Raw genomic sequence first — 24,559 nt, forward strand, 5'->3', positions numbered from 1 at the left:
GTAAACTTCAAAATTAACCTCTTCTCTTTAAGATAAAATTCTGACACTATACTAACTCTTTCTAAAACTGCCTAAATAATTACACAAAACCCTTTCAAACAATCTGCTAGTATGAAAAACGGATGCTAGATGATAATGATGCTGATGAGCTACACTCTACTACAATCAAAAATATCTCCCAACTGAAACTAGAAGACCACATAGACTACCTCATCATGAATACTAAGTACTCTAAGGACAATTTCCTATCCATTCCCAAGCCTAGATTAATAGACCCCTCAAAATGATTTGGATTTAGTTAATGCTTAATCTCAAGAGAAGAAACACCATGAAATTAGGAAAGTAGAACTGTAGTGCCACTCGTATCAACAGTATGGAACATAAAGCACTCTGTGGATTTCCACAATTTGACATAATAGATTTCTACTCTATATTTACATCTGTCATGGAATTTTAGGAAATACTTTACTACCATATCACTCAGTAAATAGCTTTTATTTTCACACTGGCTCTAAAAAGGTATGGATGGTATAACTCAAAATTGTCCTACCACTACTCTGATAAAAATATTTCCTTCTATTATAATATAAGTATAACACTGAGAAATAGTATATTAGAAACACTCTTCATATAATAGCAATACTAGGAAGAAAAACATTTGATGCAATGCCCCCTTCCTTACAACATATATAACCACTAACATAACTAGGAAATTCTTGTCTCTGTAACTATTGAAAAAAAACTGATAAATCTAGTGATGTGAAGCAAAATAAACAACATGAGATGTAGTACCAGCAGTCATATTTTGCAGTCAATGTGCTTCAGAACTTAGATGACAGTCATTACCACAATGCAACAACTTATGACTTGTAGCTTTTGTAGCCAGCAGATTTAAGAGTTTGATCCCCTTCGACATTTGTTACATCAATGAAGCAACAAAGTTTGAGAACAATATTACATTACTTTCCAGCTGTCTTCACTGCAATATCAAACATATATAAAAATGTCTACTGTAGATTCATGTATCTCTGTAGACTTGCATGTACGTACGTACATACATGCATGCATGCATACATACACACACATCCCTATTTACAAATGTATACCCTCAGCAACACTTATTCACTTCTGTTTTCAGAACAAAGTGGAGATGGATTAGATACTAATGGCAGGTGAGAAGGAATTTGTTGCTCAAAGAAGGAGGTGAAAACTTTTATGAAAGGTGCAACATCCTTTAAATGATTGTATTTATGTATAAGTGTGATATATATAGGCGCAGGAGTGGCTGTGTGGTAAGTAGCTTGCTTACAAGCCACATGGTTCTAGGTTCAGTTGTAGTGAGAGCTGTGCGGGCCATGTATAGGGACGCTGCTAGTAGGGTGAGGGTTGGAAACGAGTACAGTGAAGAATTCCGGGTAGAGGTAGGGGTACACCAAGGCTCAATACTCAGCCTCCTCCTATTTATCATAGTCCTCCAGGCAATAACGGAGGAATTCAAGACAGGATGCCCTTGGGAGCTCCTCTATGCTGATGACCTTGCTCTAATTGCTGAGTCGCTATCAGAACTGGAGGAGAAGTTTCAGGTGTGGAAACAAGGATTAGAATCGAAGGGCCTCAGAGTCAATCTAGCTAAAACCAAAATCGTAATCAGTAGGAAGGTAGACAAATCACAAACGCCTTCAGGTAGATGGCCCTGCTCGATCTGTAGAAAGGGTGTAGGTAGAAACTCTATAAGATGCACCAAGTGTAAGCTATGGACACATAAGAGGTGCAGCAATATCAAAGGAAGGCTAACTAGGAAGATGGATATATATATGCATAGGAGTGGCTGTGTGGTAAGTAGCTTGCTTATTAACCACATGGTTCTGGGTTCAGTCCCACTGCATAGCACTTTGGGCAAGTGTCTCCTACTATAGCCTTGAGTGGATGTTGTAGATGGAAATCAAAAGAAGCCTATCATATATACATACATGTGTGTGTGTGTGTGTGTATGCTTATGTGTCTGTGTTTGTCCCTCCACCATTGCTTGACAACCGATGTTGGTGTGTTTATGTCCCCATAACCTAGCGATTTGGCAAAAAGAGACTGATAGAATGAGTACTAGGCTTACAAAGAATAAATCCTGGGGTCGATTTGTTTGACTAAAAGGCAGTGCTCCAGCATGGCCACAGTCAAATGACTGAAACAAATAAAAGAATAATGTACATATGTATATAAAGGAATTATATATATATATACATATAGAAATTCGGGGTGAGTACTTGATAATTGTAAGTACCTGTATATATACATATACATACATATATATATATATACACATGTATATATATATATATATATACATATATATATATTGTTGTATTTCGGAATGGTCATTTTGCCAGTTTAGCCAATAAAAACACACGCACTATATATTTGGTGTTATTTTGCTTCAGTGTTATTTATTTTTTACATTAAACTTAATCTTATTTCGCCCAGAGTTCTTTCGTCACACTCCTGTGACCACATCAAATTACACGAACGTATATAAACAGAAGATACAAATATTACAGGCATTTACCCCCCCCCACACACACACACACTAACTAAACATAGACGCACATAGAGATATACGCATGCGCAAATGAAGACACATACAATAGAAATACAAAATGGTTGACGGTTAGTAAGGAGAGACACAAATAAGTGAGAAGAAAACAAAGGACCACTGATGCGGTCACAGGAGTGTGACGAAAGAACTCTGACCGAAATAAGATCAAGTTTAATGTCAAAAATAAATAACACTGAAGCAAAGTAACACCAAATATATAGTGTGTGTGTTTTTATTGGCTAAACTGGCAAAATGACCATTCCGAAATACAACAATATCTGTTTCAACACACGATTTCACATAAAAAATCTTGCACAACAAATATATATATATAGGCGCAGGAGTGGCTGTGTGGTAAGTAGCTTGCTAACCAACCACATGGTTCCGGGTTCAATCCCACTGCGTGGCATCTTGGGCAAGTGTCTTCTGCTATAGCCACGGGCCAACTAATGCCTTGTGAGTGGATTTGGTAGACGGAAACTGTCGTATATATGTATATACTAGCAGTATCGCCCGGCGTTGCTCGGGTTTGTAAGGGAAATAACTATAAAGCATTTTTAGAGAGTTATAGCCAAAAAATAGCAAAAAAATGGGGAAAAAATGATGGTAAATTTTTTTGAGAGTTAAAAAGGTCGAGTTGCGTCCCCTAGACAGTCTGTGGTTTGTGTTTCTGATTCTCGACACCATGAACTGGGGGAACTTTTCAAAATTTTCGCTGCGTTAGTTTTGAATTATGACATTGGGCTATGTGTGTGTCAAGTTTCATCAGAATCGGTTGAAAGCCGTGGTCAGGGTCAGGGTACAACCTGACAGACACGCAGACAGACAAACTGCCGTTTATATAGAGAGAGATATATGTATGTGTGTGTTTGTATGTCTGTTTGTCCCCCTAGCATTGCTTGACAACCAATGCTGGTGTGTTTACGTCCCCGTCACTTAGCGGTTCGGCAAAAGAGACCGATAGAATAGGTGCTGGGCTTACAAAGAATAAGTCCCGGGGTCGATTTGCTCGACTAAAGGCGGTGCTCCAGCATGGCCGCAGTCAAATGACTGAAACAAGTAAAAAAGAGTATATATATATATATATACATATATTTACACACATACATATATATATATACATATACACACGCACATATATATATATACATATACACATTATTAGCTTCCTCCTAACAATATGTTCCATGGCTTTGTTGACGTGAGTTCAAAGAGACAAGCCTGTAAGTTTTAGCATCTGCTCTACTCCGTCCTTTGCAGATCAGGTATATGATACCATCTTTTAACACTTTGAGAAATTTGCTACTTGGTAGGGTGGGGGACTCATAGTAGTTTTGTGAAAGCCTTCCCAAATGTCTTTAAAAGAATAGCTGGGAAACCATCAGGACTTGCCGCTGAGTTCGTCTCATCAGTTGTTGATATTACAACTTCTTTTATGTTTATATAATCGATGGTCGTCTCTGCCCTATGTGGCTTGTTTATTTGATATGTCCCAGTGGAGAGGGTAAAACACTTTGGAATTGTTTATCAACTATTTTGCTATCTTCCATTCAGCTTTGTAGATGTCAGAGCTGGATACAGTTTGGATGGATCCTGTGTGGTGTATGTCTTTGGTTAGTTTCAGACCATACCTTATTAATTCTATTACATTCAAGCTTGAGAGAGTTGTTAGCAACATCACATTGTGGATAAGTTCCACATTATTGGTGACTCAGTGATCCAGGATGTTGTTACTGGTTGAGTATAGAACTGTTCATCCCATGAACACCCTCTTCATCAGATTAGAGTAAGGATTTCACTTGATTCTGTTCTTTGCATGTTGTTCTTGAGATCATATCATCATCAGACCATCTGATTGGGGAAGTTGAAGTCACCTTTTAGAAGCACATTAGTGTGTGGATGTAGTTTTATTATTAGTACTTCCTTGATAATTTTAAGACATTCCTCAAATTTATGATCATGATTTGAGGTGACAGGTGGATGATATAGTATTCATACAACCACATCAAGTTGTTTTGTGTGCACTATGGGTGTGTCACAAACCAAGTTTAAATGTGACAACTGGATGTGTGAATGTGCATATATATGTACACACATACATACATGTATGTATGTATATATATATATATATGGCAGAGTATATATTTATGTGTATATATGTCTCAACTTATGCTATTTCCAGTTATGGCTTTTTGATTTTATGTCATTTTTTAAAGAAATTAATGGAAAAAAAATTCTGTTTCAGTCAATTTATCCAACTTCATATCAAATTCAGAGTACATATCTAAAAGCATATAAATTATAAAAAAAAAACACTTAACAACCAAAACTGAAGCACAAAATTAAATAAAATACATGTGAAAATATGTACAAACCAATTTATTAAAAGATATGAGCTAATAAATTTTTAAGAGTGTTTTTTGTTAGATTTTTTTCAAGATAAGTCCCATGTCTTCAAACTAATTACAGACATAAGTTGAGATACACCTCTCTGTGTGTGTGTATGTATATATATATATATATATAAGAAAATAGTAAAGAGTGAAAAAACGACAGAAGGCTTAAATGTTAAAAAATATATATATTTTTGTGTCAAAATGTCTGGAGAATATTGGAAAAATTTTTTTCCCTTTCCTTAAAATGACATAATTTTAAAATTTTTAAAGAAATTACCGGTTTCGCGTGTAGCTTTTCAAATTTCTTGTGACGTTATGTTTATATTGCATGGAGTTATCGTTGTGTTTATTTTCAGGAGATTTCTAAATAAGGGGAGGTAGTGAGTGATTTCTTCCGGTGTAAGGGAGATAATCGCTTAAAAATTTTTTTCCCTTTCCCTTGTTAATTTCTCTGTGTCAGTATGTTCGGATGGTTGAGTCTGGGTTTGTACTTTTCAATGAAGAATGTTTCCTTGTTCAGTCTCATTTGTGTTGATGATCCGAAAGCACATTGGTAAAATGGGAAGATTAAAAATTGTGGCAGTAGTTGCTTTGCGCATTTCTCAATGTGCTCACTAAAAGGTATCATTCTATATTCTGGGAATACAATCTGTTGTCGATGCAGTGTGCATCTACGCCTGAGTGATAGTCCCGTGGAACCCACGTAGTCTTGGTGGCAGCCCGAGCATTTAATGACATAAATTATGTTTTCAGAGGCACAAGTAAAGTTAGATTTGATCTTGAATTTTTGTCCCTCTTTAAAGAGGAATTCTGATCCTTCTAGTAGGTTAAAAAAATTAACCTTAAAATAGAAACAGACATTTTTTACAAAGCCACAGACGCCAAACAATACCTTCTTTTTAATTCATGCCACCCAAGACACACTAAAACAAACATCCCCTTCAACCTTGCAAGAAGGATATGCACAATAGTGTCAGAACAAAATACCAGGAACTTTAGACTGCAAGAACTCAAAAACACCCTAATTGACAGACATTACCCAGCTCAACTCATAGAGGATGGGATCAGACGTGCAACAGAAATCAACATAGAAACTTTAAGAAAAGTTCAACACAACAACACACCTTCCCCGAAAATACTACCTTACATATCTACATACAACCCCAGAAACAAAGAAGCCTTCACCATCATCACCCAGAATTTACCAATACTTCATAAAAACCCAAAATTAAAGGAAATTCTAAACATACACCAAATCATTAAAAGCTACAAACAGCCTAAATCACTTAAAAAGATTCTCACAAAGGCAAAATTGTCTTCTAAAATTACGGATGCAAAAGTAAAAAAATGTGGTAGATCGAACTGTGCAACATGCCCTAACCTACTAGAAGGATCAGAATTCCTCTTTAAAGAGGGACAAAAATTCAAGATCAAATCTAACTTTACTTGTGCCTCTGAAAACATAATTTATGTCATTAAATGCTCGGGCTGCCACCAAGACTACGTGGGTTCCACGGGACTATCACTCAGGCGTAGATGCACACTGCATCGACAACAGATTGCATTCCCAGAATATAGAATGATACCTTTTAGTGAGCACATTGAGAAATGCGCAAAGCAACTACTGCCACAATTTTTAATCTTCCCATTTTACCAATGTGCTTTCGGATCATCAACACAAATGAGACTGAACAAGGAAACATTCTTCATTGAAAAGTACAAACCCAGACTCAACCATCCGAACATACTGACACAGAGAAATTAACAAGGGAAAGGGAAAAAAATTTTTAAGCGATTATCTCCCTTACACCGGAAGAAATCACTCACTACCTCCCCTTATTTAGAAATCTCCTGAAAATAAACACAACGATAACTCCATGCAATATAAACATTATGTCATTTTAAGGAAAGGAAAAAAATTTTTCCAATATTCTCCAGACATTTTGACACAAAAATATATATATTTTTTAACATTTAAGCCTTCTGTCGTTTTTTCACTCTTTACTATTTTCTTATATATTCACCCACGTGCTTTACCAAACAAACTTTCTTATCTATATATATATATAATATATATATATATATATATAAGTTCAGCAAAATTTAGGTTCAAATGAATATGGTACTTAAGTTAGATGCATCAGAATTTTGTATGGTGTTATCCATATAAATCCATGGGGTGATTATAATCAAAATAAGCAACAAGAATATCTTCGGTAATTTGGTACGAACATTTCATGCTACATCATTCTATTAAACATTGTAAGTATTACAACAGTTTTAAAATGTTGAGCAATCATCAGCCATTTATAGAGGTTTTCCATTAATACATATTTTCATATTAATTGATAACATTATAGAGAGGGTAGATATATAGACAGAGATGTCGCTTTGAATTTTAAGAACATTAAGGTAGTAGAATTTATCTTCTGACTGAAGAATATTCTTTAAGTTATTTTGAACTGCTAGAAGGTGGGGAAGTATATTCAGAATATACTTCCCCACCTTCTAGCAGTTCAAAATAACTTAAAGAATATTCCTCAGTCAGAAGATAAATTCTACTACCTTAATGTTCTTAAAATTCAAAGCGACATCTCTGTCTATATATCTACCCTCTCTATAATGTTATCAATTAATATGAAAATATGTATTAATGGAAAACCTCTATAAATGGCTGATGATTGCTCAACATTTTAAAACTGTTGTAATACTTACAATGTTTAATAGAATGATGTAGCGTGAAATGATAGTACCAAATTACAGAAGATATTCTTGTTGCTTATTTTGATTTTATATATATATATATATATATATATATAAGGTACAGGAGTGGCTGTGTGGAAAGTAGCTTGCTTCCTAGCCACATGATTCCAGGTTCAGTTCCACTGCATGGCACCTTGGACAAATGTCTTCTACTATAGTCCCAGGCTAACTAAAGCCTTGTGAGTGAATTTGGTAGATGGAAACTGGAAGGAGCCCATATATTAATATTTATATATTTATGCATTTGTGTGTTTATGCCCCCACCATCACTTGACAACCAACGTTAGTGTGCTTACATCACCGTAATTTAGTAGTTTGGCAAGAGACCTATAGAATAAATATTAGGCTTAGAAAGAATAAGTCTTGGGGTCGATTTGTTCAACTAGAGGCAGTGCTCCAACATGGCCATAGTCAAATGACTGAAACAAATAAAAGAATATACATATATATATATATATATAATATATATATATATATATATATATATATATATAATATATATATATATATATGTATATATATATATATATATATATATATGTATATATATATATATACATACACACATTGTGGTAATGACTGCCATCTAAGTTCTGAAGCATGTTGACTGCAAGATATGATTGCTGGTACTGCCATCCTTGTAAACTGTTAGAAACATGACAAGTGTTTTGGACACAGTTTTCCCTAGCAGAAAACAGAATTTCATGGAAGCACACTTTCTTTGTTTCAGCCATTGCAAAAATTGACAAACGGAAGAAGGACTACACTCGACAACGATGGTCAGCATACTGATGCCTGAGGCTCACATCAAGTGACTGAAGCCTGACTACAATGGGCTTATACCACAAAGAACATTTCCAGTTACTTTTGGGTATCCCCTCGTACATATATATGTGTATTGTTATGGAAGGATTCCGACCACCACCATGTGACAAAGTTGATTATCACATTGCTATAAAATAAAGAACTGTCAGCAGTTCACTATGAGCTATTTACAGAGAGTGCTTAACCTCGTGTCACAGTAATTTTGTGAATACTTTTTTTCCCCTTGCTTCATTAAATTATATATCTAACACCAGGATATAAAAGTGGCAACGAGTTGTTTGAAGCTTATGCTGGACATTTAAAATGTTTTGTGGGTACTAAATCAAAGAATCATTTAGCATGGGGAACTCATTGGCCTCTGTGGTGTAGAATTGCAACAACAGCAAATTGTTGGAATTAATGTTGAAGAAGTCAGAAAATATTGCAGGTTCTTACTCACCAGACAGTGTTGCAAATTCAATTGATGAATTCAGTTTTAATCCAGAAGGGATTACCCTTTCTGCATATTTTCAATGATATGAAGAAATCGTCAAAGAAGAATGTAGAAATTGGACAGACAAGAAAAAAGTATAACTACTTTTAAGAAAGTTATCCCTTGCCAAATGTGAAAAATATAGCAACTATATTCTGCCAAAGAAATCAGATGAGATTTGTTTCAATGAAACAATAGTTTATCAAATATTTTCAGTGAAAGAAGTTCTCTGCTCAATACTTGCTGACAGTGTTTAAATTTGGTCAAAAAAGATAATGAAGATTTCGTTACCTATGCTGGGATTGTTAATAGAGAGTGTGAAAAATTCAATTTAAATGAATTAACCCTGGACATGTTCAAATGTCTAATTTTTGTTCAAGAAGAGGTGGAAGAGAAAGAGGTAACAAGAAAGAAAGATGATAAAAATGAGGTGGACAAATAATTGAGGTGTGTGACAATGAGTCAGAGAAGGAAGAAGCAGGTATGAGGATGACAGGTGAATTGACGGAAGATTCAGGAACTCAACTACAAGAAGATGAGACGGAGAAAGAGAAGGTCCCAGACCCAGAGAGGAGTGTAGAGGAATCTATAATAGGAGGGGTAGCAGAGGAAAAAAGGAGAAGCCGAGAGGAGGGAGGAACTAATGGGATTTTGTGACCTATTCTAAGAACAAGGAGGTGGAGAAGGAAGTCGTAAAGTTCAAGCACATCATAAGGGTAAAGTTTCCCAAGGACGTGTACCCAGAGAGTGTGAAGGCCATTGTGGTTGAAAGGGAAACCTATAAGAAACTTAGAGACATGTGCAGGGATAGAATTGACCCGGCCAGAGCATTGGTGAAGTTCAATGAGCTGCCACCACTGTTAGAACTGGAGCCGAATAGAAGACATTAAAAGGGGGGAAAAAAGTAAAATTATTTTGTTTTTTAAAAAAAAAAAGAAGAAAAAAAAGGAAAAAATTTTGGAAAAACAACGATAATTAAGAAAAGAAAAAAAAACAGATAGTGACAAGACTGTGTGTACAAACGTTGAAATGGTATTGCATGAGGAGTGGGGCCCATGCAGCCATTTCATCTTTCATTATTATATAATATTCATACTCATTCATTTTATGTTTATTGTCCCCACTGTGGTGTTGTGTCTGTCCTTATAGTGTCCCCTCTGTGTTAGAGGCCTGTGTGCCAAAATAAAGAAATTAAGCAGTTCACTGTGAGAACATACATAAAATTGTTTTGTTGAAAGAAAAAGAAAAAGTGTTTCCTGGAAAAAAAAGAGGAAATAAAGATGATTAAGAAAAAACAATAGAAAAATAGAACGATTGTAAATGGTGTATATAAACGTTCAAATGGTACCGCATAGGAATGGGGCCCATGCAGCCATTTCATTTTTTAATTTTTATATAACATTTCATTCTCATTCGTTTTATGGTTTATGTCCCCATTGTGGTGTTGTGTCTGTCCTTGTAGTGTCCCCCTCTGTGTTGTGGCCATAGTGCCAAATAAAGAAAATAAGCAGTTCACTGTGAGCCATTGACAGAGAATGTTTAGCCTTGTGTAATAATATTAGTAGTGCATTGTGTGAATACTTCATTCAATTACACATCCAACACCTGGATATAAAATGTGTAAATGCATATATATATATATATAATATATATATATATGTATATATATGTTTATATACATAAGTTCCAATGCACAAGACTTTGCTTATCCAACACCTGGATATAAAATGTGTAAATGCATATATATATATATATATATATATATATTGTATAGAGGGCATTATTACACATAAATGCCTCACACTAGGAGGGAAATGACTTTGTCCCTCCTAGTGTGAGGCATTTATGTGTAATAATGCCCTCTATACAATATAGATATAATTAATTTGTTCAAAAGAAAAAAATTATTTTCGAATTCTTTTCTTTTACGAGGTTTTCACGCTAGCTACCCGATAATTTCTTGTTAAGATCCCTTATTAAGAGATTATCCTTAATTGTTAATATATATATATATATATATGTTTATATACATAAGTTCCAATGCACAAGACTTTGCTTCCCTGAGTTACTCTGTAATATTGGCCAGTTGACAAAAATAATTGTATATACACATGTTCTGAGTCCTATTTTCCTGTTTGTGTCACCAAACCTATGTGTGTGTGTTTGTGTATATACACATACATATATACATGTATATATGTTTACATGTGTGTGTGTGTGTGTATTGGGTCATCCCATAAATAATGCGATTTTTTTCAATAACATGAACTAAAAATCGGAGGGGGACAGGATAAACTGCCTGCATCAACTTGCTACAGTTATTTTTTCAAAGCTATAATAGAAGTAACAAAGGAGCATATTCAGCATATTTTGTTTTATGAGCTCCATAATGGCAACAACACAGTGGAAAGTATGAGGAATATTAATGCAGTGAATGGGGATCAGACAATAAGCATAAGCCAGTGTCATTGGTGGTTCCAGAAATTCCAAGCCAGAGACTACAGCCTAGAAGATGAGCCTCATCCTGGAAGATCTGTAGAAATCAAAGAGGACATCCTGCAAACCCTGGTGGAACAAAACCCAATTGTAACTGTTGAGGTACTAGCAGAGAAGCTTGGATTTGTTCATTCAACCATTCATCGACACCTGCATGTCATCAGAAAAGTCAGCAAATTGGGTCAATGGGTTCCTCACAAGCTTTCCAAATCTAACCATGCACAGAGTAAATGTATGCTCTTCTTTACTGTCACATCTCACAAATGAACCTTTTTTTGGACCAAATAATGACTGGTGATGAGAAATAGGTTCTCTATAAAAATGTCAATTGTCGAAGACAGTGGGTAAGGAGAGGAGAAACACAGGCACCCCAGGTTAAAGAAGGTCTTCACCCACATAAGGTGTTGTTATCTCTTTGGTGGGATGTGAAAGGTTTAGTCTACTTTGAACTTTTAAACCCAAACCAAACAACAACGAAGGAGATCTACTGTGAGCAGCTTGAATGGCTTAAGTCAGCACTAGAAGAAAAACAACCGTTTTTGGTTTCAAAACAAAATGTATTCTTCCATCAGGATAATGCTTGGCCACATACAGCAGGGATGATATTCCAAAGGCTGGAGCAGTTTGAATGGGAAACAATGCTCCACCCTCTATATTCACCGGACATTGCCTCATCTGATTATCATTTATTCCATAGTCTTCAAAATCATATGGACAGAAAAATATGAATTCTGTAGGCGAGGTCAGAACAGTACTGGAGGAGTATTTTTCATCATGGACAAGTGAAGTTTAGAAGAGGGACCTTGCAAGTCTACCGGGTAGATGGAAGAGCATTGTAGAAAATGAAGGAGAGTATATTTTAGATTAAAAAAGAATCTTAACTTTGAAATATAAAAGAAGTATAAAAAAGCCACATTATTTATAGGATGACCCAATATATTTGTATACAAACACACACACACACACATTTATACATATACATACATGCATAGAAACACAAACACACACACACACACACACACATATTTATGTGTATATATATATATATATACACACACACATATGTATACATTCACACTCAGATATATCTATATATATAAGGGTTTTAAAGTAATGCTACAAATGGCCTTAACTGTTATTATTGAAACCAAGTCAAGAACTAAAGATATGTGTATGTACATATATGTAGTTTAGAATATATCTATAAATAAGTGTAAACACACATACACAGCAATAATAGTTTGCTTATTTCTTTCCATTGCTATGAGTAAAGCATTATTCCAAATTCCAAGTTAAATATTCCATGACAAATGTAATAATCTTTGTATTTATGTATGTATTTTTGACAATTTGAAATCATGATCTTCACCCACCTCCTTTAATGCATTTGCATTCAAACAGATAAACACATATGCGTTCATAGACACACATATACATATGCATGTACAAACATCTTTTTCTTTTGTTTCTTTGGCATATTTTATATCATGAACTTTCAAGATAATATCCACTGTGCTAGTTTGTTTTTATATATATAAGATGCATTCTAGTCACCAACATCATGTTAGGTAATGATGGAATCAGATTATATATATATATATATTAGAGAGAGAGAGGAAGAAGCCACTGTTTGTATCAGACATATACTAATTACATATGCGCATGCCCATACATACCTACGTATAAAGTTCATAATTTAATAAGGGCATATATATATATGTATATATATAATATATATATATATATATATATATTTATACATACATATATATATACATGCATAGATATATATATACGTATATATATACATGCATACATATATATATATACATATATATGTATGTATGTATATATATATATATACATACATATGTATATGTATATATATATATATACATACATATGTATATATATATATGTATATATATGTTTGTATGTATATACAAACATATATACATACATATATATATACATATATACATACATATATATATATACATAAATACATACATATATATATATACATATATATATACATACATATATATATATATACATACATATATATATACATATATATATATATACATACATATATACATATATATATACACACATATATATATATATATATATATACATACATATATATATATACATATATATATATTTATATAGAGATACACACTCACACACACACACACACACACACACACATATATATATATATATATATATATATATATATATATAGTTTTCAGAGTTGGCACTGTCAATGTAGGCACACTGCAAGGTAGGTCTAGTGAGATTGTTGAGATGCTTGAAAGGAGACAAGTTGATATATGCTGGGTACAATAGGTAAGATGGAGAGGAGCTTCAGCTAGGGTCCTCACAGGCAAGGCACATAGGTATAAAGTCTTCTGGCAAGGTAACCTGGCTGGAGTAGGGGGTGTAGGCATACTCCTTGCGAAGAAATGTGTGGATAAAGTCATAAAGGTTGTCAGGGTATGCGATATAGTGCTTAAGCTCAGGCTAGCTCTGCAGAACAGCACAGCTACAATCATCTCTGCCTATGCCCCACAAGTGGGGCTACCAAATGATCAGAAGGACCACTTTTATGATACCCTTCTACAGGCTATCTCAAAGATGAGTAGCAATGAGTAGATTTTTAATGGGCATGTTGGGCAGAAATCCGGTATCTTCACTGCTGTACACGGGGGCCATAGTATTGTTTCCCAGAATGATGAGGGAACTAGATGACTGGAGTTCTGAAATGCATGTAACATTTTTATCCTTTCTGATCAGCGTCACCACCCCTCGCCTTGCAGACTTGGGAATTCTCCCATTCTGCTGCCAATGGGTGTAAACACTGGCCAGCAGGTGCTTGAACAAGTCTAGTATCATCATCATCATCATCGTTTAGCGTCCGCTTTCCATGCTAGCATGGGTTGGACGGTTCAACTGGGGTCTTGGAATCCAGAAGGCTGCACCAGGCCCAGTTTGATCTGGAAATGTTTCTACGACTGGATGCCCTTCCTAACGCCAACCACTCCGTGAGTGTAGTGGGTGCTTTTTACATGCCACCGGCACAGGTACCAGACGAATCTGGCAAACGGCCACGATCGGATGGTGCTTTTTATGTGCCACTGGCACGGGGGCCAGGCGAGGCTGGCAACGGCCATGAACGGATGGTGCTTTTTACGTGCCACAGGCATGGGGGCCAGGCAAGGCTGGCAATGGCTACGAACGGATGGTGCTTTTTACATGCCACCGGCACGAGGCCAGTCGGGGCAGCGCTGGCAACAGCCAAGTTCGGATGGTTCTCTTACGTGCCACCGGCACTGGTAACTCAGCTGCAATTTCCATTCATCGATTTCAATTCTCATTCTCACTTGCCTCAACAGGTCTTCACAAGTAGAGTTTTGTGTCCCAAGAAGGGAAGGTATGCATAAGTGGGCTGGCTACATCCCATGTAGAAGGCCACGGGTTATGGTCTCACTTGTCCTGCCGGGTCTTCTCACGCACAGCATACTTCCAGAGGTCTCGGTCTCTAGTCATTTCCTCAGTGAGACCTAAAGTTTGAAGGTCATGCTTCACCACCTTGTCCCAGGTTTTCCTGGGTCTGCCTCTTCCACAGGTTCCCTCAACCGCTAGGGTGTGGCACTTTTTCACACAACTATCTTCATCCATTCTCGCCACATGTCCATACCAGCGCAAACGTCTCTCTTGCACACCACATCTGATGCTTCTTAGGTCTAGCTTTTCTCTCAAGGTACTTACACTCTGTCGAGTATAAATACTGACATTACACATCCATCAGAGCATACTAGCTTCATTTCTTGCAAGCTTACACATATCCTCAGCAGTCACGGCCCATGTTTCACTGCCATGTAGCATGGCTGTTCGTACACACGCGTCATACAGTCTGCCTTTTACTCTGAGCGAGAGGCCTTTTGTCATCAGCAGAGGTAAGAGCTCTCCGAACTTTGCCCAAGCTATTCTTACTCTAGCAGTTACACTTTCAGCACACCCGCCCCCACTGCTGACTTGGTCACCTAGGTAATGGAAGCTATCAACTATTTCTAGTTTTTCTTCCTGGAAAGTGACAGAAGTTGGTCTCAGAGCATTTTCAGTGTTAATTGTTCCTGAGCATCTGCCACATACAAAAACCATCTTCCTAGTTAGCCTTCCTTTGACATTGCTGCACCTCTTATGTGTCCATAGCTTACACTTGGTACATCTTATAGAGTTTCTACCTACACCTTTTCTACAGATCAAGCAGGGCCACCTACCTGAAGGCGTTTGTGATTTGTCTACCTTCCTACTTATTAGGACTTTGGTTTTAGCTAGATTGATTCTAATCCTTGCTTCCACACCTGAAACTTCTCCTCCAGTTCTGATAGTGACTCAGCAATTAGAGCAAAGTCATCAGCATAGAGGAGCTCCCAAGGGCATCCTGTCTTGAATTCCTCCGTTATTGCCTGGAGGACTATGATAAATAGGAGGGGGCTGAGGACTGAGCCTTGGTGGACCCCTACCTCTACCCGGAATTCTTCACTGTACTCGTTGCCAACCCTTACTAGCAGCATCCCTGTACATGGCTCGCACAGCACTCACTAACCATTCATCTATCCCTAGTTTTCTCATTGACCACCAGATAAGGGATTGGGGGACCCTGTCGAAGGCTTTCTCCATGTCAACAAAAGCCAGGTACAGGGGTTTATCTTTGGCTAGGTATTTCTCCTGCAGCTGCCTTACCAGGAATATAGCATCAGTGGTACTTTTCCCTGGCACGAACCCAAACTGCATCTCATCTAAACTAACTCTCTGTAACCTTCATTACCTGATCCAACAGCTTAATACCTCTGTAATTATTTGTATCTAGGGCGTCACCTTTACCTTTGTAGCAGTTGACTATTATACTGCTACACCACTCATTGGGTATGACTCCTTCGTGTATCACCTGGTTAACTATATGGGTGACTAGGCTATAGCTGACCCTACCAGATATTTTGAGCATCTCTGCAGTGATTCCTGATGGGCCTGGGGCTTTCACTGTCTTCATGCTTCTAATTGCCTTAACTACCAAGGAACTGTCAACTCAGATAGCTGGTCCCTCTGTTGGGTCAACTTTCGGCAGACTCTCTTTATCCCACTCATTTTCTTTATTCAGCAACCTTTCATAGTGGCGTCTCCAAACCTCTCTCTTTGCATCCTCATTTAGCGCAAGTGAACCATCTTCCATGCGAACACACTTCTCTCCTACCACATCACAATTCTCTCTCACACACTGTCTTGCAACGCGAAACACCTCCAGTCTTTGGCCCTCACGGCGCAGAACATTGGCAAATTTTTTCTATAAAATTCATAGGGTAGACCTTCGAGACCCAGCAACTTCTCCCCGGAGCATTCGCCCAGCACCTCGATTACCTCCTCGGCTGTGACTGGCCCTTCACAGCACTCAGCCTCTCGCACCGAGAGACATGGGCTGCCAGACAGGAAGTCCCTAAGGGCCTCACCATGATCCAGCCTCCCGCTCCTCCCGAACAACTCAGCAAAGTGTTTGTAAAGCGCCTCACACATCTCATCCTGTTCTTCGACCGAACTCCCTCTATCGTCAGTCAGAGACCTAATTGTGGCATAATTGTCACGCTGAGTTTCTACCGTACGGGTCCATCCGGCGACATTAATTCCTTCACGGCCCAATGCTCGCACTTTAACCCGGACTCTACATCCCTCATGTTTGGCTTTGAGGTGACGGTCCAAGGCCGTTCTTGCTGCCAAAATGTGGGATGCAGAGCCCAACCTCAATGCCTCCTCTAAGTCCTTAACTAGTTTCTCTTCTAGTCTCTTCTTGTCTAGTCTTAGCTGATGGATAAACCTAACAGACTCGAAACAAATGGCTCTTTTGAGGGTGAACCACCACCAGTTATTAACCACGGAGCCAGTTAACGCCCTCTGTACTAATTCCTTAATCCGGCTACGGTATGCCTCACAAGTCAAAATAGACTTGTTCAGCTTAGTAACTGCACTATCTACGTTCAGCCTACACTTAACCATTCTATGGTCCGTGTAGGATACCTGAACAAGCTGTGGACAACTAAAGCTAGCCTTATCTCTAGCTCTTATTACTGTCCTATCTAAGTCACCATTTATTCAGGTCCACAATGGGACATTCGGATAGTCAAGTCTGTAATGATCTGCTAGCTGAAATCGCTTAAGCAGATCTATGAGACGTGAGTTCGTTTTCCTATCAATCGAGCCAACATTATCAATGCGTGCGCTTATGAGAAAGTTCTCTAGGCGCCGATAAAAATCAGTTTGTAATCCTCTAGCACAGGGAGCATAGATTACGATCAACCTGAAGGCTCTACCACTGTACATTATATCAAGGACGACCAGCCCACCTTCAGGGTTCACATAGACTGTGCTTGTCTGCAAAGTCAAGCCTTTTTGGACGAGTACTACTACACCCACCGACCTCCGGTCTGGCTAGGAGACATGATTTTCTCATAGCCATTCAGGAGGGGCAAGAAGGTTTGTAAACTGTCCAGCTTGGTCTCTGTACCAACCATCACATGTATATCACGTGATCAAAGGTCGGTGAGGAGGCAAGCTTGCTTACATTTAAGGACCCCAAGTTAAGTGAAACCATAAACATGGGGGGAAAAACAAAGGCTCAACTTACCCTTACTTGGAGATGCTGGGGCCAACCTCACCAAATGTCAGTCGGCCTCCTCCTTTCTCTCCTTCTCCGGGCATTCGAGCGAGTCTGTGGCCCTCCTGATGACTCTCAAACACCTATCCTTCATCTGCCTGATTAGGTTTTCCCCCATCCAAGTATGTCTCCTATGTGTGTCATTTAGATTCAAAAGTTTCACTGTAATGTGTTGTGGAATTTGTCCTTCCAAATAATTGTTTTTAGAGTCATATTCAATTAAAATTGTTTCTTCATTCTTTTGCGATTTTTTATATGGGGCAGCGGAGTGGGGTCTTTTTTATCTGTGATGTATGGTTGTCTTTTTTTTTCCTGTGGGAGATGTGGGTGGGGAAGCTGCATGTGAACGTTTGCGCATTGTCATGACTTCCCCTTCGGACACCTCCATGGTGTCGTCTGGACACATTGTGTTTGAAACACAAGGTGCCTCAGAAATCAGGTGGACAGGGTTTTTAAAAATTAATGTGGGGGTTTGGTGTCTGTAACAGTTTTTTTCCTCTTTTTTCTTGTTTTCCTCTTCTTTTTATTTCACAATCGCTTCGAATGTGGTCTTTTTTTTCTACATTTGAAACAAGTAACATTTTTGCCCTCTGCTTGAACTTGGAGGGTTACTTTCCCACCCACGCATACCCAGTCCAGAAGGTTTTCAATGTCTTCCGGTTTCCCTTGGATTGATGGCTGAAACGCTCTGTCTTGTCCAGTACTGGGAGGCAGAGCATGAAATCTGGAGGAATTGTGTTTTGTCTGTCCTGTTATACAACAGGGCAGCCATCACCCCCCAAGGGTCTATTTCCAGCAGCACATCTGTCACTCACACGAGAAAGTACGTCTTCCCCTGTAAGAAGGCAGAAGTGCCACATCCTTCGTCTTCAAGGGGCTAACCGAGTATTCCTGTACCGACTTCTCCGTCTTGAAACGTACTTCAATGGTTGCATAAACCTCACCCCTTGCAATATGAGTAATATCATTCCACACCGGGGCGAGGCATTTCTCAATAATATTTTCTTTGAGATATTTAAAACGTCTTCCTTCCATACAGAAGGATCTGAAGACCACAGTTCTCTTCTCTATTTCTTCAGTATCCAACCCGGGCATTATTTTGATACCCCTGTCTTCCTCCTTCATCCTGGAAAAATATTCTTTCAAATCTTCATTGTTCAACACAATGGTCTTTGTTTCCATGGCAGCAACATAGCAAAGTTTTTGCTATTAACACTACTCTCATTGAGAGTGCTTTCTTCAGAATTTTTTTCTTTTAAAATTTCCACCGACATGCTTGGTCAAAATTATAGATGTACAAAAAACAGTTTTGTAAATTGTTCACCAATTAGTTTCGATCTTGCCCCACCCACTTTACGGGGCAAGGCACAAGAAAAAACCTATGACGGCTTGAAAAAAGTTTCAATTGTACAAAAAAGTTTTTTGACTTACCTTCTCGATTAAGAAGCAGAAAACAATCCAAAGTACACGTAATCCACACAAATGGTACTAATGTACACAAATAGTTTATTCGCAATAACAATGAAACTTGCCCCTGCCTTTGGGGGGTGCGTGGCACAGAAAAAAGCTTACAATGGCTTGAAAAAAAGTTTCAATTCCCAATTAAAGTTAAGAAGGTTTTTATACCTTATCTTCTCGATAGGGAATCATAAAAATCAAAAAAGCACGTATATCCACAAGAACAGCACTCCAACGAACACAAACAGTTAATCCAAAATGACAAGGTACGTCTTACTTGCTCAAAAATGGTGACAACAGTAACTGGAAACACTCTCCAAAACGGAGGTAAGCAAGTGATTTTATTTCAATGATTTTGCCATAAAGTCATAACATAGTGGGGACACTATAAAACATGTGAGGACATATAACAATTAAAAATATGTAAAAATACAATATGATACTGTGAGCGACATGAAAATGAACATAAGGAAATAAATTAAGGTTATGACAACATGCATGATATCTGAAAATGAAAATATGATGAGTCAGCTACTCACCCCACACTGAGTAACACCACTCGCAGCCTCTGAGTCCTAATTCCTCTTTAGTCACTGGTCAAGTCCTATTACCACTCACTATTGCTCAATGACAACATTCTTTCGTAACCTTTTTCACCGGGGGAGGGGGTCTTCTAAATTCTGTGGGGTCTTCTCTTTTTTCTTTTTCTTTTTTTCTTGTGGGGAAATGGGGTGGGTGGGTTTGGTGTCTGTATGGGGAGGGTGGGTCTGAGTGGTCTTCGGTGGGATGTAGTTGGACTGGGGTTCCACATCACACTCAGTGCTCTTTCTTTTCTTCCTCTCTTTTCTCCTCCGTCTCCACAACTGGTTCATCTGTTGTTTCATCTATTGTTTTCTTCTGTAGAGGGCAGTGTGCTCTAATGTGGCCCTTTTGGCCGCATTTAAAACAACGCGGGGCTCTGCCCTCCACCCACACTCTTTACACAATTTCTCCCAACATCACCGTCTCTGCCAGACTCTCTAGTTGTTTCCCCTCCGCTTGCAAGATGAGGTCCAGTGATTTCCCTCTTCATCCTCCTTCTTCCGTTTCCGTGGTTTGGAAACAAGGATGGCTGCCATAACCCAAGCCACTTCTGTATCAGGTGGGATTGCTTCCACCCCTAACTTGAAAGTCTTTCTTCCAAGATATGTGGGCAGAAGCACCACCTCTTCCTTCCTTGCAGCCACATTCGCCAGCTTCCTCACCTCTTCCACTGTCCCGTATTTACGTCCTTTGGTTATATACATAATTTGGTCCGACTGTTTCCTTTGCTCTTTTTCTATTATTTCCACTTCCACCTGTTCAGCTTTTTTGTTCTTCAGCGAGTGCACCCTATAGGTGATAGTCTCCATTGGCTCCATAATACTTTTAGGCGGCGACAACTTCACGTCGCCACCCACCTTCTGCATCCTTTTTTACATATTCCTTCAGTTCAGCCAGGTCTACGTCTTTTCTCTTCACCTCCGCCCCCTCAGAAAAACTTCCTGTTTTCTCCAATATTCCGTGCATTCTTCTCACTGCCTCCAGCAGCTCTTCCTCCGATGAAGACAACTCAGACCCGCTAAGATCTGAGTACATTGTCTCTCAACACAGCAAGAAAAACTAACGTCCGACACAAACAACAAAACAAATGAATTCTGGGTAACCAGAAGTAAGCAAGCTACTTACCACACAGCCACTCCTGTGTTAGTAAATGTCTAAGCCTCAATCTGGGGAAGATATAATTTTCAATTAAAGAAAAAGATCAGCTGACATGAACTTTACAGTTAAAATGCGTGCGTGGAATAATAAAAATATGCATGACTTTTCTAAGGTGTTATGCATAAAAATTATAGTAGTTGTAATCCAAATAACAGCAATGGAGCTTTTGTTTCTTTGTTAGAAACCAGCTCCCTCCTTCTAGAAAGGAGATTAATGAATAAAAAGGAGAAAAAGACATACATACAAACAATAATAAATACAAATAATATGCACACATATGCATCCACCTAGCTTCCCATCCATCCATCCATCTCTCTCTCTCACACACACACACACACTCTTTCTCATAGAGATTAGCTGCTTGGCAGTCGTAAATGTGAATATTTTACAAAAAAATTGAAGGAAAGGAAAATCTAAATCTGTAAAAAACTGATACACTTACAGCTCGTGTCTGGGCTAAACATACAAGCATTCACATTTATATATGGAACACAAAGTTGTTTAATCTGATGGAAGTAGTCTCCCAATCTTCCTTAAGTCACATTTGACTGTTTTAAAGGAGACACTGGATAATAGTGGTCCTATGTCTCAATTATAAACAGGATGGTCATGGCTGGAATGTTCACTAATTGATTTCCATATATACAATTATAGATTTCCTGAAGTCTTGATGTTGTCGCTGAAATGAAATACCTTTAAGTTATGATGGAACCCATGATGTGATCTCTACATTCTATCCCCAATGTTTAATTTCAGTTAGAATGGTTGTTCTTTGCATTCAGGACTCCCTCCTCTGGTTGAATTCTGTCATTACGTAAGTTTGTTTTATGAAAGTGAGATGGTAGTAACATGTATTCTTACAACACAATCATGTTTACACAGCATGTTTAATATATTGTCATTCATCATCATTTTAACATTGACTTTTTCATACCTGTGTAGATCAGGTAGAGTTTATAGAGGTAGATACTATTCAGCTGGATGTCTTTCTTTTCACCAACTGTCAAAACAAGGTAATATATTTCCCTGTGTTTATACAGAATATTGGAAATGAATGACATGGCCTGTGTGACAATGAGACTCAGTTACAATTATCACAATTTCCAAGAAGGAAACAACAAATATACATACACTACAAAAGTCTGCATTCCTTAGTGCAGAGACATGACCAAGCTGATGAATCATTGAGGAAGCTTGTGAAGTCTATTAACACTGCATACATAGACATATTCTGCTGAATTTATTTTTTCTGAATTTGGTGAAGAGAGAAGTCCACAGCACTTTTACGGCAATGGAAGCCACACTGAGTCTCAGATGTATTCATTTAGTCTGTTTAAAAGAATACAAGCCAAGATCTTCCCAGCTATTGTTAAGAAGAGATATTCCTCAGTAGTTTCCACAGTCTGCTCAACAACCTTTCTTGAAGATATGAATGACACCTGTGTCTTTCCATACCTCTCCAGATTTCAGCAGGTATGTCACATCTTCCAATTACTTTATCTTCTTTCATTTGTTTGATTACATCATTGAATTCTTTGTAAATGGGTTCATCATCTAAGGATCAGATGGTTACCAGCATAGTCCTTCTCAAATGCAGCACGGTCCACAAAGCCTGGGATATTAAGCAGGCTGTCAAAGTGATTGGCAAATCTATCAGGAATCACTGAGTTTTCCTGAAGTACTATTTTGCCCTTTTCTGAGTAAAATGCTTTCATAAAGTCCTGAGTAAAATGCTTTCATAAACTTTTTTTTATCAGCATGATGCTGTAATTCTTCAGCTTTGACCTCACATGAATATGATTTCATTTTCCTAGTACATTGTTGCAGCTTCCTTCTTCCTTCCACTAGCTTTCCTTAGTTTGACCCTGTATTGTAATTTAGTTGCTTTGCCTTTGCAATGTTCTTTTTCTCTAGCAGAGATCTCTAATTGGATGTCATTCCCGCTGAGCCAATCTTGATATTTTTTTCCCTAGTTTGCCAAGGACTCATTGAACTGTTTCATATGTAGTTATTTTCAAGATGTTCCCTTTTTCAAGTCCTTTTTTCCCTTTGTATCTCCATCCTTCCAACACCTTATCAAGCTGTTCCTGCAATTCCTGTTCAACTTTGAGATCTCGGAGTTTCATGATGTTTAGCTTATTTTTAGGTCAGCCTTTTGTCTTCATGCTTCACTTCCTGAAGGAAAAGTGATCTTTGATCTGATAATGTAGTGGTTGGTAGAGTAGTCTGCACCTCTCATAGCTCTTGTATTCAAGACATCATTCTGATCTCTTTGGGTAATTATGTAGTCTAACAAGTGCCAATATTTGGAGCAAGGGTACATCCAAGTGGTATTTTGATGATCTTTGTGCTCGAAGACAGTGAACTCAGTACACAGGGCTAGAAAAAGCTCATCATTTAAATTGCACTTTCCAAACTCCATGCTTGCCAAGGTCATCTGTCTGATCTCTCTCTACTCTTGCATTGAGATCTCCTGCAATTATCAACTTGTCTTTGCAGGGAACTTTGCTCAGTATCTCTCTCAGCTTAGCATGGAATTTTTCTTTCACTTCCTGAGGGTTTTTCATTGTGGGTATGTAGACACTGACAATTGTTGCATATACATTTTTGTGGAGTGATAGTCTCATTGTTTATGATCCTGTCATTAACTGATGTTGGGTCTTCCTCTAGTCGCAGAGTGATGGAGATCTTCATTACAAGCCCAAAACCAGCTTCCCTCTTTTCTTCTTCCTTGTTCCCACTCCAGAAATATGTGTAGCCATGAGTCCACAAAGTGTTGGCCCTGATACGGGATACTTGAGTCTATTATAGCCCAGGAAAGTTTATAATGTATTTTTCTATTAATTAGATGGTGTATGTGACTGGCTAGTGATATGGAATTGCTATTCTCTTTATATTTAAATGAGTTTAAATGGGCATGATATCTTTGTTTAAAATTTGTGGTAAATCCAATGTAGTAGCTATAATAATAATGAAATTATTGTATATAGTGCTCAGGTGCACCACTATAGGAGTGCATTGATATACAACGTTGAATCTTCTGCACTGGGCTTGCAGTAAAATGCATACAAAATCAATTACAGTAAATTATAATCAAATAT

The 24,559-nt window shown here is 37.9% G+C and overlaps 1 protein-coding gene across 2 annotated transcripts in view; it reads left to right on the plus strand.

Annotated features, from left to right (window-relative positions):
• The window catches only part of LOC115211639 (pleckstrin homology-like domain family B member 1), a 487,008-nt gene extending 473,247 nt beyond the window's left edge, over positions 1-13,761 (plus strand). The window contains exon 22 of one of the 2 annotated variants that reach the window (XM_036502721.1): positions 13,743-13,761. The gene's annotated coding sequence lies outside the window, so the exon portion shown is untranslated. Of the gene's footprint in view, positions 1-12,757; positions 12,773-13,742 lie in introns of those variants that run through there. The other variant, XM_036502720.1, reaches the window with a different exon arrangement.
• Positions 13,762-24,559: the final 10,798 nt, after the last annotated feature.

Source organism: Octopus sinensis, linkage group LG5 (assembly GCF_006345805.1).
Source record: "Octopus sinensis linkage group LG5, ASM634580v1, whole genome shotgun sequence".
NCBI classification, from domain to species: Eukaryota; Metazoa; Mollusca; class Cephalopoda; order Octopoda; family Octopodidae; genus Octopus; species Octopus sinensis.